Raw genomic sequence first — 18032 nt, 5'->3', positions numbered from 1 at the left:
CCAGGGATTAAACTCAGGACCTTGTGCTTGCCAGCCAGGCACAGTGCCACTGAGCTACATCCCTGACTCTTAAATCCTTTAATTACTAGATAAACAGTTAAGTTTAAAAAGTTTGCCAACTAAAGTAGGAAAGAAGAAAAAAACAGAATGAAGCTACAAAATTGATATTTAAAAACCTAGCTTTTTCGGGGGATGGGGGAAGTTAGCTGTCAGGGGGTACAGCTCAGTAAAAAAATGTGTGCTCATCAACTGCAAGGCCTTTGATTAAATACCCAGAACTAGGAAAAGGAAGAAAGAAAAAAAGGGTAGCTGAATGACACTCCCAACTTTCATAATTACTATTATTTCATCCTTTACAGAGTCTGCCAGCACTTGATGGAAAGGAAAGAAACCTCAGTCCAGTCTAACACTGACAAAAAATGGCACAAACACACATATGCATATAAAGACAAACAGAACAGATACTAATAGAAAAATCTCCTAAGCATAAAGGTATACTTAAGCTGTGATTTTACCCTGAATACTAGCATGGATGTGCAAAATACAAGGCTACCTGCAATCTTTGCAAGATGGTATATGATAAAAATTTATAATACAGGTCAGTTGTTAAATGATTCATATTTTGAAACTTGTTTATTGAAGACCTACATAGCAGGCTACCTATCCTGTCTGCAGTTTCACTTTGTGTAGTGTTTTCCAGCAGTCAAATGTACAGCTGGGCAACACACAAATATCAGAAAAAGTAATATATAAACATATATACATAACTACTTGAACTTTCACTGAACATTTATCACATCACTGTCAACCTTGCATCCAAGGTTCATAAACCTCTAATTTTTGTGCACTTGCATGGAAATCTAACCCACACCTAACACTGCTTGCAAGGGACAACATATATCCTTCTCTATTCTATACCTTTGAACTGGACACTGAAAGAGGAAGAGAGTTTTGATAGATGGTGAAGTCCAAAAGATCTGTCTGAACAAGAAAAAAAAAAAAAAAAAAATCCATCAGGGGTTGTCAACCCAGGCTGTATAGGAAAACACAAGGCCTTACAAAATGTTGCCTGCCAGGGACCAATGCTAAACAAATAAAACAGAATTTTAAGTAGAATTTCTGGAGCCACAAAAGCAATAATATTCTTTGAAAAGCTCCTTAAGTGTGTCTAAAATAGAGCCACTATTGAGAGCCTGCTAACGTGGGATAAATACTGCCTTTGTGTTTTTTCAAAATGCCATCAAGACATAATGAGCCACAGGGGGAGGGAACAAAAATCAAAAATCTAGTGGCTGCACTCATATGACCACATGGCTGCATTCATATAACCTGATCTTAAGTGACTGAATGGTATAACTTAAATAATCAGTAATTCAAAGGCCCATGAAACAGCAAGCTCAGTAAAGCATTTGTCTTCAGCTTGCTAGCTTTGATTTAAAAACATATCAGCATAGTTACAGGGAAAAGGAACTTTATCTTCTACCTGTATCACTTCTAAATCTGAAAAAAGTTTTTCCTATTTCTAATATGTTACTGATTCTTCTATAGTACCATCTTGCTTATTACTATGTACCTAAAAATCTAAATCATTAATGGCTGAGTCAGTCTGCAAAAGCAAAGCCTTTTGAATAACACTTTTGCTTTACTGTTTAAGAGAAAGCAATCATTATCTAAAATTCAAGGTTCTATGACCAATGCTAGCTTAAAAAAATAAACCAGCATTTCCCATTTAAACTAGATATAACAAAACATGTACATCTGCATTTTAAAAATTCTTAACGACAAAAATGTACTTGTCTTGTAACAGGGTGTTTCTTTGGGGAAAAAGAAAATAAAAGAAATAAAAGGGAAGGGGGAAAACTATTGTTTTTAAAGCAAGCAGATCATTTTCAAAAAGTCTAAAAGAAATACAGTAAGCAATAGTTTGTCATAATAATTGCAACCTTGCAAAATGAAAGGATGACACTGAACAGTGTACCACCACCACCAGTTTCATAAAGTGTAAGTGGTTTCCATAGCTGTAAAAAGAAGGCTGGGGATTTAGCTCAGTGGTACTGTGCTTGCCTCGCACCCTGAATTATATTCCCTGATACCAAAAAATAAAAAAAGATTAGCTATGGTCTCTAAAATTCCTTCAGCCCCCAAAACTATAGTTTTCAATACTGAAGATATTAAACAATTAACATCTTAAATAGTATAACATTTATAATACTATTAACATATTTAACATCTTATATTCAGAAAAAATAATCTGCACTTTAGTAAATTGCAATTTGCCAAATTAAATACAATTATCTTTCTAGTTTCTAAATATTACAACTCTGTTGACCATTATAGCCTCATTTTTCCTTTTTGAGAAATCAAGTACAAAGCCCACAGGTATAGCTTTCAGCCTCACTGTTCTCCTCCCATTCTTTGTTGCCAAGGCTTCTATCCCTATGGGCTTTCTCCTTTGGCCAGTTCATCATCTACAGTTCACTGCTGCAAACCTCAGAAGTGAGGCTAACCCTCAAAACTTTCCTTCAAGCAATACTACCTTTAGATACACATTTTAAGTTGCTTATAGACCAAAGCATCACACAAGTTTCTCAACAACTTCAAAGAAACAAAATTTATTCCCTACTCACTAAGTATGTAACTTAATGCCTATCATACACCAGGCACTGCTGGGCAAAGATTTTGACTTGCTGTCCTCTTCCACTGAATAGAAATAGTTTAGAATGAGGCTAGAAAGATAGAAAAGACAACAATTATGAGAAAAAGGCTTTGGTAAGCAGCATTGAAAACCTGATAGAAGTAGGTATATATATTTCCGATCTGTGCAGTTAAGATTCTATCCAATGTTTAGCCTAGGAAGAAAAGAGTGGTGGGAAGCCCAAGAGCAGCTGGATTGAATCAGAGCAGCATCGTGCCAGACATGTATAAATAAAAGGAAGGTGAAGATACTGCCAAAAGAATTACTGGAGTGAAAGTTGCAATGGTTTAGGATGTTTGTGTATCCTCCAAAATTGATGCGGAAACTTAAGCCTCAATGCAACGATAACTATTAAGAGATGGTGCCCGTTAGGAGATGATTAGGCCATGAGGATGAGATGAGTGCCTCTTACAAAGGGGCTGGAGGAAATCGGGCCTCTTTTGCCTTTCCATCCACATTTCTGAGTGAGGACACAATATTGAAGATGCCACCTGGCAAAGACTCTGGATCTCATCATATGCCTTGACTGGACCTCACACTTGGGCTCTCCAGCCTCTAGAACTGTGAGAAGTAATTCTTTTTTTTTGGTACCGGGGATTGAACTTGGTCCTTGCGCTTGCAAGGCAGGTCACCGAACTGTTGAGCTAAATCCCCAGCCTGTGAGAAGCAATTCTGTCTCAGATATTTTGTTAGAGCATAGTGAATGGACTAAGAGGACAACCAAGAGACTGGCAATTTCAGCAAGACTAAAACCTGTCAATAAAAATAGTATTAATAAGTGCTTACAACAAATCAAACTTACTATAGATGGTGATGATGATGATGATGATGTTGATTTTGGTACCAGGGATTGAACTCAGGTCCTTAGGCTTGCGAGGCAGGGGGTGGAACCACTGAGCTAAATCCCCAGCCCACAGATTATTTTTCTATTTACTATTTTTTTTTCAATTTTTCTGTAAAATGAAATTATTTCCCCCCAAATCAAAACCAATCTGCTCTCCCTGACATGTTCACCTCCAACTTCCGCATAAGCATTTGCTGACTTTTAGTCTTAAAACCTTGAGTATCTTTGACATTTATTTCTCCCACTTTTTACATTAAACAACACTGAATTCTATACATTTTAACAATGTCTTCTGAAGCCCAATTTTAAAAAACTGAGGTCTATAAAAGTTTACAGATGTAGCACAGTGTACGTAAAAAGACTAGATCAGGACTAAGAGCTTAAAGCTTAAATCATCAAAACTTAGTAATGAAGAAATAACCTTAGAGAAATAAAGTAAGTTGTCAAAAACACATAGCCAGAAAGTGGTGGTGCTAGGATTAAATCCAGGCTGACCTGAAAGCCAGTATCCATGATAATTTCATAAGAAAAATCAGTTTTTGGCTAGGCGTGGTGGTACACGCCTGTAATCCCAGCACTTGGTAGGCTGAGGCAGGAGGATCGCTTTGAGTTCAAGGCCAGCCTGGGCTACACAGTGAGTTCCAGGGCAGTCTCAACTACATAGTGAGACCCTGCCTCAAAAAAAAAAAAAAAAAGTCAGTTTTCATAATAGAACACAAAAATTCCTGAGCAATGTAACAAGAAATAACATGTTATTTAAAAAACCATTTAGAAATGCTAAATGATTCAAGTATTCATTACCAAATCACTATTATAATACCAAGCAAAATAGCAAGGGTAAAATATTATGGAAACAAAACAGTGAATCTTGATTAGCAAATGTCATTCTGAAGCTGGGTGTGACAGACAGCACATGCAATGTTAGCCTAGATTACCCAGAGAGACCCTGTATCGAAGAACAACAACAACAAAAGTCATTTGAAAGTACAATAACATAAAAAGCTTAAGAATCAATGCACCATTTACTGTAAAACAGGGTGAAGATGCAGAGGGATTGATTTGTACACTCCCAAAATTCAAGTGTAACACACTAAAATAAATGTGCAAGTAATTAGAAAGCAGAAGCGTGGGAGATAATTAAATTAGGTTTAGAATGAGGGTTACTAGTGCCCTTACTACAGAAAAGAGCTCTCACTGTCATGGGAAACACTGTAAGAAGGGGCCACAGGCAATAAGAGATGTGGACCATGCTGACACACTTACTTCAGATTTCCAGTCTCTAAAACTTTGAGAAATAAATTGATTCAGTCATCTATAATATTTTGATATGGCACCAGAGCCAAGCTGGGGTGGGGGGACTCTACTGACTCAGAAAACAGCATTTTATCAAATTTTAACTAAATTGTCCATTTAAAATTTAAAAAGCCAAACATTAATGCTTCTCCTAGTTCTCAGCCAATCTATATTCATAAAACAAATCTTAAAAAAGTTGATTCACTTTCCTCCTTGCCTATGCTTTGTTTAAAAACAGTATTGTCGTTACAAACTTTTCCTTAAATAAATTAGAATCTCAGATATTTTAAGTGGAAAATCATTTTATGCTTAAAGAAAGTTGTCACAGTATGAACTAGTTAGCCCTCTACCTACAAGTTTCACATTCATGGATTCAACCATGCAAATGTATCATTTTACTTCTACATAAGGGACTTGGGCATTCAGATTTTGGTGTGGGAGTTTTGGAATAAATCCCCCTTGGATCCTGAGGGATGATTAATGTGATCTGAATAACCACTATGCTGAACACTGTCCTTTTCAAGGTCTTTCGTCAATAACCAAGATAAAGACTTGGAAGGCAGATATGGCATATGAAATAACATATATGAGACAGTAGCAATGTACTTAATGACTTTGTAAAAGTTAAAAAGCTCTTGGAATGTTAGGATGAACTAAAGAATAACTAATGACACAGTCATAGTTCAAAACTTGGTGCAGTGGTGGGTACCTGTAGTCCCAGCTACTGAGGAGGCTCAAATCACACAGATTGCCTGGAGTTCAATACCAGCCTGGGCAATATAGTTAATATCAAAATGAAAACAGAAACCAAAAACACCAAATGCCAAAAATACAGAATACACAACCATCCTGTTTATCAGAAAAGGTTCTAGCTTTGTGACAGCACAGTTTTATACAACTTGTCGCTTTAATACAAATGCAATACTGTAGAGACTTGAAATTGTAAGGTTCCACTGAATTTTGTATCACACTATGTTTAGAGTACCACACCCAACTGCAGGCTTCATTTAGATAAGCACGAACTAGGCTGCATACAAAGAAAAAACTTTCCAACTGTTGTTAGCCATAAATGGAAACAAGTTATTTAAAAATAGAATTGAGGATTCTCTACTTTCACAATTTGCCAGGCAACCCGAAGAGCTGTGAAATGATATATAATTTTGGTGAAGCACAGAGTTTGTGTCCAATGCCATGAAGTATGCTTCTAGAAGGGTGTATCTTAGCTTCTCCCTCCCATCCACAGCCCCAGGGCCTTTTCTATTTTCCTGGGGGGTGATTAATAATAATTAGTGAAAAGATACTTAACAGCTTCTTTGTTTAAAAAAAAAAGCTGTGAGGATTGATATTCAGGGTATATAGAGACCCTCCAAAATGAATAAAAGAGCAAAATCCAATCAAAATGAGCAAAAGATCTAAATAGATACTTCTCAAAATAAGTTAAATGGCCAATAAATATGTGAAAAAACAAAGCTTAACATTTTTGGTCATCAGGAAAATCAAATAAAAACTGTGAACCTATGTCATTCTAGACATAATGGCTATTATAAAAAAAATACTGCAGAAGATATGAAGAAAAAGAAACCTTTGCTGGGTGTGGTGGTGCACACCTGTAATCCCAGCACTCTGGAGGCTCAGGCAGGAGGATCGCTGAGTTCCAGATCAGGATACAAAGTGAGTTCCAGGGTAGTCTGAACTACACATTGAGACCCTGTCTCAAAAAACAAACAAATAAACAAACAAACAAAAGAAACCTTTTACACTATTTTGGTAATGTAAATCAGCAGAGTATGGGAAAAAGTATGGAGGTTCCTGAAAGAACTAAAATAGAACTACTATGTGATCCTGTTATAGAACTCCTGGGTATCTATTTGAAAGAAAGTCAGCATATATACAGTATACCTGTGTTTACTGTGGTATTATTCACAATAGCCAAGGTAATGGAATCAGCCTGGGTGCTGATTCAACAAAGAACTAAGAAAAAATGGCACACACACACACGCACACTTACACACTCCATGGAGAATTTCAGCCATAATGATGAATGAAATCACGTCAGTTTCATTTCCACAAAAATGAATGGAACCAGTAGCCATCATAAAAGCCCAGTATTGCATGTTTCCCCTCTCACTTGTGGAAACTTAAAGAATGAGAACGAGAGTAAGAGTGTAAGAGAAACAACCAAATAAAATAAGGAAATGACAGGAAAGTGGGACTACTGAGGGCTTAAAAAAAGATAAAGTAAAAAGATTCATTTATCTGTATCTCATGAAAGTTATCTGTCTAGAGATCTGATCATGAGATGCATCTAAGCAAAAGCAAGGCATGTCTTAGTCAAGAAATAACTATAAAGATCATTATTGTTTAGGTTAAGATGAACTGGTCAACTTCTAAGGCCTTTCCATCTGTTATAATCGATTAGTAATTCTAAAGTGTAGAATAACATCAAATGTATATTTAAAAATACACACGTACCTTTTTACACAGGTGCAGTGCATCGTGCCTATGAAGACAACATGAGCTATTTGGGAAGCTGAGCCAGGGGAATGAGGCATTTGAGCCTATGGGGGGGGGGTACCAGGGATTGAACTATGGACCTTGAGTTTTAGAGGCAGTTGGCAGAACCACTGAGCTAAATCCCTGGCCTTTGAGGCTACTTTTAACAACACACTGAGACTTGTATCATGAACAACAAAAATAATAAATTTTCCACCTTTACACATTAATTGAACATATTTATGAGAAATAATGTGACATTTCCACATATGTATATCACAGTAATTAGCATATCCATTACCTCAAACATTTACCCTTTCTTTTTGTGGGGGTACACCCAGTGGTTTTGAGACTGATTTGCTGCAACAATAATACAGCTAAGAATATCATGGGCTGGGGATTTAGCTCAGCGGCACAGCACCTGCCATGCAAACACAAAGTCCTGAGTTTAATCCCCAGTACCCTCCCCCCTCAAAAGAATATCATTGTTACCTTTACTACAAACAGCATCACATTAAAACATTAAAAACCGTCATATCTTTTAAAAAGTATAATACCAATAAATCTGTTAAGTGTTCTAATCTATTGTACAAGGCCACAGGCTATTCTTGGAAATTCAAACATGTGAATTAAGTTTCTGAAACAAAAGAAAGCCTTAACCATCAGAAAAGCAATGTGGCTACCAAATCTACACTGAAAAACACTGTTCTAGGAAAGTTAAGTTTCTGTGTATACCATGTGTTTGATGAGGTGAATGCCAGGTCTTCTTGTTGACAATTTGTATTTTAATTGTTCATGTTACACAACTACTTCTCTTAAAATTCTGTTTAAATTTCAGCTCTAATATAACCATAGATACATCACTTAATCAACAAATTCATTTTTTTCTCACCCATGGCTTATAATATCCACTTGAATATAATCCTAAAATTCAATAAACGTGTATGAAGCACTCAGAATAGTGTATAACAGTAATAAGAATTAGATGGTAATTAATATTTTAAAAGTACAAATAAACCCAAAAGAAGCGATTTTCTAGTCAATCTTATTTTTTGGAAACCAATGATGTTAAATTTGGATATTATGGTGTAAAAAGAGATGTTCATTCAACATCATTAGTTAGTCTAAATCTTTTCTATAACTAAAGTAGTATCTTTAAGGTTGGGTTGTTGTTTTTGAGACTGCGTCTTGCCAGGTAGTTTGGGCTGGCCTCAAACCAAAGCAATCCTCTGCCTTGGCCTCCAGAACTGGGATTATAGGTGTGCACCCTCATGCCTGGCTCAAGGTGTAAAGAATCCCTTTCACCGAGTCATTAATTCTATTTCTCTACCATTGACATGCTTGGCTTCAGACATATTAAATTTAACTCTTATTCTCACTTTCTACTTTCATTCTTTCCATATTCAAGTTGAATATAAATATAACTACAATTATTTTTTTCTTTCTACTCAGCAAACCAATCTGCTCATGTAGAAATTGCCTGGCTTTGCCCATCTTTGTTAAACAGTTCATCAGGAAAAATACTTTCCTTGCCTCCAAAATGTTAAGAAAATTATTGTCTATAGTTGGGAGATATTCTATCTTTTTACAAGTAGAATCTGAATTGTGGTGGGAGCTACATAAATCTGTATGTATTTTATTTTTTTGATACTGGGGATTGAACGTAGGACCTTGCACTTGTGAGGCAGGTGGCACCACTGAGCTACATCCTTGGCCTATAAATCTGTATATATTAAAACAGAAATACACACAAAAAACTCCAATTTTCTTAATATAAATTTAAAAACATGTATCAATATAATTAACCTTCACCTCTATCAAAAGCCTCCTTTTAAATAATATATTTGCCTATTTTGTTTGTTTGTTTTTGGTATGGGGGAATGAATTTGGGACCTTGTACTTGGAAGGCAGGCGGTGGAACCACTGAGCTAAATCCCCGGCCCATTGTTTTCCTATTTTGAAACTAAAATTTCTCTATCTATTCCATTTCCCCAACCTTCAGAAGTAATTCTGTACCTCCAATATTGTGCTTCCTCAATTAAGATCTATTCATTTGAAGCTAACATCAAAGTTGCTTAAAATACAGACCAAACTACAAGTGTCAAATTGCTCAAACTCTAAATTTTAATTAAAACTCAAAAATTGTATTTGAATACTGTATAACAATTTTACTCATATATTCTCTAGTCTCCTTAATATTCAATAAATGATGTATAGTATTTATTTCACGTTCACTAAAAACACACTATAATACTTATCTTTAAAATACATTAGAAAAACTTTAATTCTCTACTTGCTTAACTACTTAATCTGTCTTAGTAAAAACCTCAAAGCTTTTTGTTCCTTAGCGACCATTTCTCCAGTCTCCCAATTGTTTTTGATGCTGTTCTAAATGTATTCTTAATATGTTTCCCCCACGGAACCCTACACAGGAGCCACTGGCCTCCATAGATCCTTTGTGACAACAGAAAAATACATTCTTCTGGAAAGGCACAGGTACTCTTCTTGGTGAGGAGCTGTTACCTTGGAGGAAAGGGAAGGGAGGGTGGTAGTTCCTTCCGGGAGGCCTAAATTAAGGTAAACAGAACAAGGGCTGGACCTCAGGTCTTGTTGCCTCATTCAGCCTGGTACCTTTGTGTGGTTCACAAACCATACAACCATATACAGCAGCCCTGAAGTTTCAGATTATCAACTGGGAAAAAGAGGGGAGGAAACTAACTTCTCTAGGTAGCCATTTCCCTCTCACAAGGGCAACCATCTCTTGCAGATTCAAGATTCAAACTCACTGGAATTTATTTTCCCTTTCCTCTGGTTCTATTTTGCCTTTTAGGTGGTCAAGACTCCATGTTGGTAAACGTGATATCTAGAACTAGACTTGTTTTATTATTAGTAGTAGTATTAATATTATTATTTTTTGGTTTTTTGAGACAGGGTCTCACTATGTAGTTGAGACTGACCTGGAACTCATTATGTAGCCCAGGCTGGTCTCGAACTCAAGTGATCCGCCTGCCTCAGCCTCCCGAGTGCACCACCACACTCGGCGTAGACTTAAGTTTTAAAACTTCACAGGCAACCACACAAACCTAAAAATCAAGGGCTCTCTACTTATCCCCCCATCCTTTCCCTTAACCTTTCATCCTCATTACTTGACTTAAATTATTTTATGGTCATCAAAGATGTCTCAGCCAAATTCAAAGGCTGCTTTTCATTTTTCTGAACTCTACAAAACTTCTGGCTCAGATAACTCTATTTTCAGATTAATTTTTTTTTTCTGCTTGCTTTTCTGTAATGACTTATTCACTTGTTCTCATTCTCTTGCCACAGATTAACCTAGACATCCTATTTCATTTCTTCACCCAAATAAACCTACTTCCTTGCAGTGTATCATGGAAATGGTTGTCCCCGGTATGTTAAAACTCCAATTTATATCTCTATATCTGTAATGCTGCCATTTTTTTTGATGACTCTATTCCATTCTAGACATTCATCATTTCTGGCCTACTTTAACTGCAACTGCTGCCTGATTTTATGCAGCATTTATTTCCTAAAGGAGTAGTGTCCCAAAGGGTAGAGTGCAAAGGCCTAGGGATGTATCAGATGATTTTAAGTGGACTATAGAGGAACATAAAATTATATGTTTATTTTAAAACACAGAGAGGAGAGGGGAAAGCTAAGACCAAATTATGTCAAATTTTATTTTATATTCACTGAATTAAAAAACAGCATGTTGAGCCAGGGGTGGTGCACACCTGTAATCTCAGCACACAAGAGACAGGAAGGAGCATTTCCATGAATTGAGGCCAGCCTGGGCTACATATAGTGAGTTCAAAGGCAGCAGTGAGACCCTGTCTCAAACACACACACACAAAAAATAACAAAAACCCCCATCCAAAAAAACCAACCAACCAAACAAAAAAAGCAAGTTGAATTAAAGTAAAGTATTAAGTAACAGTTTGAAGATAAAGCAAAAATTGTGACTCACTTTAGTCTGGGAAATACCACTAGGAAACCTAGGTTAAGTACTAAGGCTATGGGTCAAAGATTCAAATCCCATTGCTATCACCTGCTATCTAAGTAACCGTGAACAAATTACTACTTACATCTATTTAAATGTTTTCTTTTATTTATTTATTTATTTTTTTTTGGAGACCTCAAACTCACAGCAATTCTCCTGCCTCTGTTTCCCAAGTGCTGGGATTACAGGTGTGTGCCACCATGCCTGGCCAAATCTGTTTTCTAACAGCACAGTGGATCTCCCAGACCTATCACAGCATAGAAAGAGATAATCCCCCAAAATATTTGTGGGAGCCCGCTGGCATTTGACATTGGAAAAGTAACTTCTACCATTGAGGCATTGACACAATCTATGACTCTATTTGGCTTTTCTGAGATGAGGGTCTCAGCTATGCAGATGAGATTGACCTGGAGCTCTCTGTGTAATCCAGGCTAAGCTCACTATGTAATCCAGGCTGGGTTTATGGGATTATGGGTGTCAACCTGGAGCTCACTGTAATCCAAACTAGTTTTATGGGATTATGGGCGTGCACCACCATGCCAGGCAAACAATACCACTGGACTCAGGTTGAGTGGGGCCTTCGCCTTTACATCAGCGGCCGTGATCCGGGTCTCACCTTTTCCATCAGGCTTTTGAAAGAACCACCTCAGTTCAAACCCATTGCCATTGGCCCCAACCCCCTTCTTTAAGAATGTTGCTTTTTTAAAGATAAACTGGGCCTGGTGGATGATAGCATTAGAAGGGTTGAGGAAAGCCTCGAACAAAGGCAGAGGCAACGGGAAAAGGACGAATCTTGGTATCAAAATTGGTTTTCTACCTCCCCCTGGCTGTCCACCCTGTTACCCAGCCTTCTAGGACCCTTTATTGGCTTTATGCTGTTGATTTCCTTTGGCCCATGGGCATTCCGCCGCCTCACGAGTTTTGTTAAGAACCAGGTTGATGAGGCCACCAAACACTCCATACAAGTGCACTACCAGCAGCTCTCCTCTCAGGACCCTGAAAATAGCCAGCCCGCTGGTGACCATGGGTTCCAACCCCTAAGCTTTGTAGAATTTGAACAGATGGCTGAACGCCGTCGTTCGCTCTGCTCCAGGCTGTGGAGATGTCTCCGACGGGATTAGCTTGATGCCGGTACCTGGGGGCAGCGTGACTCGCTGGAACACCTATGCATCACGTCCAGGTCCGGAGGCACATCAAGTAGCCTAAGACATGAGCCCTCCACCCTAATCTTGCTTAATTTTATACAGAGAAGGGGGAACTGTGAGAGACTGCTTGGGCCTGCATAAGATGGCTGCCCTCAACCTTAGCCTTTGCCTCGGTGGAAAAATCCCACTAGACTACATACGTGACTTTTGGCAGGTTTAGCCCCTGGGCAAACAGGAAATCTTACAGAAAAAATAGCCCTTTGTGCTAACCACAGGGTCACGGGATCTGGAGCAGGAAGCAGGTGGTATTTCCCTGTCCTACTTGCCCCTAGGGATTGTGAAGTTAAAGATTGCATAGGGTTAACTGTTGATGTATGCCTTCCCACTTACCCCTCCCCACATTTGGTAAAATACTGATTGCTGTATGGTTAAATGCTTGAGTGACTCATGTGATTGATTTGTTTGAACTGTCCAATAAGCTTGCTGAACCTTCCCCCTGGGATAACAGTATATAATCGTTTTGCTGAGCCAATAAAGCGCCTTTGATCAGAAACCAGACTTGGGCCGTGTACTCTAACTTCTTAAAGATTTCCTCCACAGACATTCAAGATCGGATCGGCCTCTGATGACCCACGAATAAGAGGCGGCTCTCACCTCCTATTCCCCGCGGGACGGGGTCCCCCCAGAGAGCCGCAAATATTCTTAGCTCAATGCTTGGGTACAGTTAAATATTCAACAAAATTCTTTTTTGGCAGTACTTGGGCCTTGCTCATGGTAGGCAAGTAATCCACCATTAAGTTATACCCCCAGCTCAAAAAATTGTAATAATTCTCGATCTCTTAGTTACCATGCCTTTATTTTAACCAACAAGGTACTCAATTGGTACAATAGGCATTTTTTCTGTGTATGGATTTTCTGCATCAAATTTCCCTTGCCCTCCTACACACCTTTGTTTTCAGCTTCTGGCATGAATCCAGAGACCACCCCCCCCATATATACATATATGTGTACACACACACATGCATATGCCTACACACACATCCACAAATTTTTTTTTTGGTGGTACAAACCCAGACTCTCATGTATATTAGACAAGGACTTTATCACCGAGTTAAATCCCCAGTCCCAATATAATTTTTAACATTTACCCTTAAAACTGTGAACAACTTGGCAGTGGTAATCAAAAGCTACATTCTTCTAATTCATTAGAAAACTGAAAGAATCATTACAATTAAACTAAAAGAATCATTACAAAACTGAAAGAATCTTTAATGTCTGTGAGTAAAACTAAAAATTAAGGAAAGTCTGATGCAAATAAATCTCACAATGCATATTATAGAAACACCTTTAAAGGTTCTCTTGACCCAATTCTAATGGGTAAATAAAGGGCTGAGAAGACTGAGAAATACTCCTTTGGTCAGTTAACCTTTGTCATAGATCTGTTCTTTTGCATTTCTAACACTCAATAATGTCTTTATATATACCAACCGCATACTAGGTGATGACATAAACAGTTTAGTAAAGAAAAAGACAAAGAAGGAAACACAGAAAGTTAAAAAAAAAAATCAGACAGCATGCAACATACATAATAGCCAATAGTGTTTCTTTACCAGAGATGTGCTCTACAAATGCTAACTACATCCCACCCTTCTTTCACGTTTAGTAACTGGCAACACCACAAAGGGGTGAGTACAACACACAGGCAGAAATATTTTCAGATTCTTAAATCACTCAGTATACATCAACCTTGTCTGCCAAACAAGTTTTCTGTTGAAACTCAGTTAACACCTCTCATTTGAGAAGTCAGCAAATACACAAAGACACTTACTCAAAATGACATGACTAGCATTCTACTAATGTAGAGCAAAATAAGGACTAGGAATACAACTGGCAAAAAGACAGGTTTATACTTAGCTTTTATAAGGGGAGAAAGCACAACAGAAAATTTACTGAAGTTGCCCTTCACAGAATGCGTTGGTCCTCAAAGATGTTCTGACTGAAGTATCAATGGTATTTATTATTGGGGAGTTTAAAATGTGATGATGACTCAGAAAAGTAACATTAACTTTCTAAGCAAGAATTAACAGTGACAAATTTTCACTGCATGACCCTTTTCATAAGGTGCTAACTCTTTCCAAAATGAAATTGTTAGTAATAACTTAGATATAATATTGGATCTCCTTTAAGAACATCGTTCTGAACAAATTTATTTTACAAATTTTATCAATGATCAATTCTTGTTGACCACAGTATGTCATGAATAGCGTACATCACCTAACTGACATAAAAACTAAAGGAGTGTTAGGGGTGCACTCACCAGAAAGGCAGGAGTAGAGAGGAGATGGGACACTGGAGTGAGAAACTCTATCTTTTCATTTTCAGCAAGGTACTGCTCTTAGTGATACTTACTATACAGAATGAAGAACTTTTCACAAAATCCAGTTGGTAAAGGGTGGAGGGAGTATGTAAGCACCCCCCGCAAGATATATGCCATGCCTTTTTTTTTTTTTTTTTGCAGTACTGGGGCTCGAACTCAGGACCTCGTGTTTGCATGGCAGGCCCAGTGCCACTGAGCTAAATCCCCAGCCCACGCCATTCTGAAAACAGACTGCATATTGCTTTTATGAGTACTCTGTTCTACCAATTCGGTATTCTACTTTTCTCCCTTGGTTATTAGTTGGCCTTTTAAAACGCACTAGGCATAGTAATAAGTTCTTTACATATACCTTAAAATTCGATACACAGTATGCCTTAAAGGGATGCTATTACTACTATCTCCATTTTAAAGAAGAGGGAATAGTGTACCAATAACATCCTAAAATTTAGAAGTTGTATCTGTAATAATACAAAGTTATTTCAATCATTTATTGGACTTTAAATAGTAAAGAACAGAAGAGGTTAACTTCTATGCCACCCACAAAGTAGATAAAATCCATTTTACACTTGCAACACTGTAACCTTCACATGCAACAATGTTCATATACTGACATCAAGGTAAAGAAAAACTATCAGTTAATATCGCTGTATTTTACTAAATTACCAAGGATTACAGAATTACAAGGAACAAGGAAGCAGCCTGATGACTTAAGGGCATCCCTTCTGGGTTTATAGGTCAGAATTCAGTACTGTACCACCAATTAATTACTGCTGTGTGACCTTGGTCAAATTAATCTCTGATTTCATTTTCTCATCTGTAAAATGAGGATTGAGTGCCTTCCTAAAAGACTTCTAGGAATTTAAAAAGATAACGTATATAAAGGACTTATTACTGTACGAAGAATGCAGGTTAACGGCCACACATACAGGTTTATACCGCCTCACCAAACTTAAAAAGCCCGCACTCTGATATTCCATTTTTAGAGAATTACTATTCGATTATACGATAAAGACAAAACTAAAGTCCAATCTACTCCTAATTTTGGGGGGCATCAATGCATTTGGGGAGAAGCTCAAAGATGCTGCAGTACATCTATGACACACACCTAAAAATGGCTGCAGTGAAAGCAGCATCTTAATCACCAACATGGGAGGTTAAACCTTTATTTTTAAATGCTGGAGTTAGACTCGGTAGGTGCTCAAACCACCCAATATTTTTACTTGCAGGACTAACCTATCAAGCACTTAAGAATTTTCCGATTCTTCTGGTGCATTGCAAACGAAAATTTTACAGCAGAGCCGCCTACTGTACGATTCCAAGTTCTCTGCCGAGGTAAAAATCTATGAATCTAAGCTGAAGACGGGCCAATGCGAAATCGAGGTAGCTACATAAGTCAGCAAACGTTAGATTTGTGGCTCACTCAAAAGATCTTAAAGTCAAGTCAAAACAAATGCACATTCTTTGAGAGTAATTACATGAGCTCTTGTGCAAAGTTAACAATCCTTGATTATCATGATCCTTTCTGGTCCCCATGCCCTTTACTTCCATTCTAAAGTAGCGCCTTCAACCTAACACCAATAATACTAATACCATCTCTAAAACAAGAAGCAGCTGAAGGGGATTCATCATGCAGTTGAGGGGATGTGGCCATCGGCCTAGCGTGAGAAAAGATTACCCAACGCTCCAATGGAACTGGGTAGCACGTCTCCAGCGGAAGCAGGGTTGGTCCAGATTCCCAGAAGAGCCTCACAGAATTAGGTCTTTAACCCAGACGCTCACTTATTGCTCCCTGCAAGTCCTACCATTACTAAATACGAAGACATAAACAAGAAGACCCCGACATGCCCTTGGGTCGTTTGATGGACGCAAACTAAACCATGCGGGGGGGTGGGGGCGGGGGGGGGGCGGACCGCCGCGCGCCTACAGTCCGGCAGGATGGAACCCCCCCTCGCTCAGCCGACACCGTGCACGATCCCGCAGCACAGCCGGGCTGGGGACCGGGTGGGGGGACCCACCGGCCACAACTCCCGCTGCAGACCACATGGGGAGGGTCCAACTCCGGCTTCCCGCTCCGGAGCACGGGCCGACTTCCTCAGACACGGAGCAGACGGAAACCAAACGGAAAGGAGATGCTCGGTCCAGCAGTCTCCCGCAGTGGCCCACAGACTCCCGGGGCCAGGCCCCGGGTCCCGGACTCCCATGCCCCAGGCCGCCGCACGCCGGCCCTTCCCGACGGGGCCGGGCCCTCTTTGATCGCGGCCCCGAAGCCCTCGCTTTCCTTACCCGCCAGGGTGTCCAGGTTGCGTACTTCTAGAGTTTCACCGAGGTCTTATCAGGGGAAAGGAAAATTGGGATTAGACGGATGGCTTGAAAAGCCACCGGACTGGGAAATTCGAAGCTGCGGACGGATAAACCGCCAAAGCACTTTCTCCGCTTTCCCAGGGTGAGAGCAAGCAAGAAAAAGAAGCAAGATGGCGGCTAGCCAGCCCCTACGTACTACGTCATGACGCTACGTACGTAAAGCAAATCTCTCTGCAGGACCGCCCTCCGGAGGCGCAGAGGCGGCCGGGTCACGTGAAGCCGCGGCGGCGGTGCCACCACAGCGGAAGGCGGCGGTGCCTCCTCCTGGAAGGAAAGGGTTCCTGCAACCCGAGTTATCGCTACAGGGCGAAGCTTTAATTCAGGACGTTTCGGAGACTCTTGAACTGACCACATTACAAATTGGTATGCTACAGTAACATGAGAAAAGATATATTTGGTGGGAGAGTGTGTGAACTCATCCAAACTGTGGTTTGACGGGATGTTCCTATTGAAGTAGAGGCCAGGCAGGGAAGGCATGGTATGTAGAGACTGAGGAGATTCAAATCATTTTAGATAGAGGAAAAGTATCCCTAGTGGGGACGGAGTAGGATTGGCATGCCCTGCAGACAGCACCGTGGTTATAGATATAGAATAAACCATTCTGTTTATTTGTATTATTTCTCTGGCAGTGGTCAGCTTTTTGGTACTGCTGGCTACACAGAAGATGGACAGTAATAATAATGGACTAATAATAATATCTGATAAGAGTGCTTGTTTACCAGATACAAAGTTCTGGGTTCAAGCCTCAGAACAACAACAACAACAACAAAAAATCTGAAAATATGGTAGATGTGTAGTGTTTATCCACT

General features: G+C 39.1%; 1 protein-coding gene across 1 annotated transcript in view; it reads right to left on the bottom strand.

The window, feature by feature from the left end:
• Prrc2c (proline rich coiled-coil 2C) overlaps positions 1–17337 on the bottom strand; it is an 80448-nt gene extending 63111 nt beyond the window's left edge. Inside the window, exon 1 of the mRNA XM_033762087.1 lies at positions 17146–17337. The gene's annotated coding sequence lies outside the window, so the exon portion shown is untranslated. The remainder of the gene's footprint in view (positions 1–17145) is intronic.
• Between the last annotated feature and the right edge of the window lie 695 nt (positions 17338–18032).

The sequence above is a fragment of the Fukomys damarensis genome, unplaced genomic scaffold (genome assembly GCF_012274545.1).
Source record: "Fukomys damarensis isolate Sample0158 unplaced genomic scaffold, DMR_v1.0_HiC HiC_scaffold_11, whole genome shotgun sequence".
NCBI lineage: Eukaryota > Metazoa > Chordata > Mammalia > Rodentia > Bathyergidae > Fukomys > Fukomys damarensis.
The sequence above is the reverse complement of the archived record's forward strand: the minus strand, read 5'-3'. Positions and strand labels throughout refer to the sequence as shown.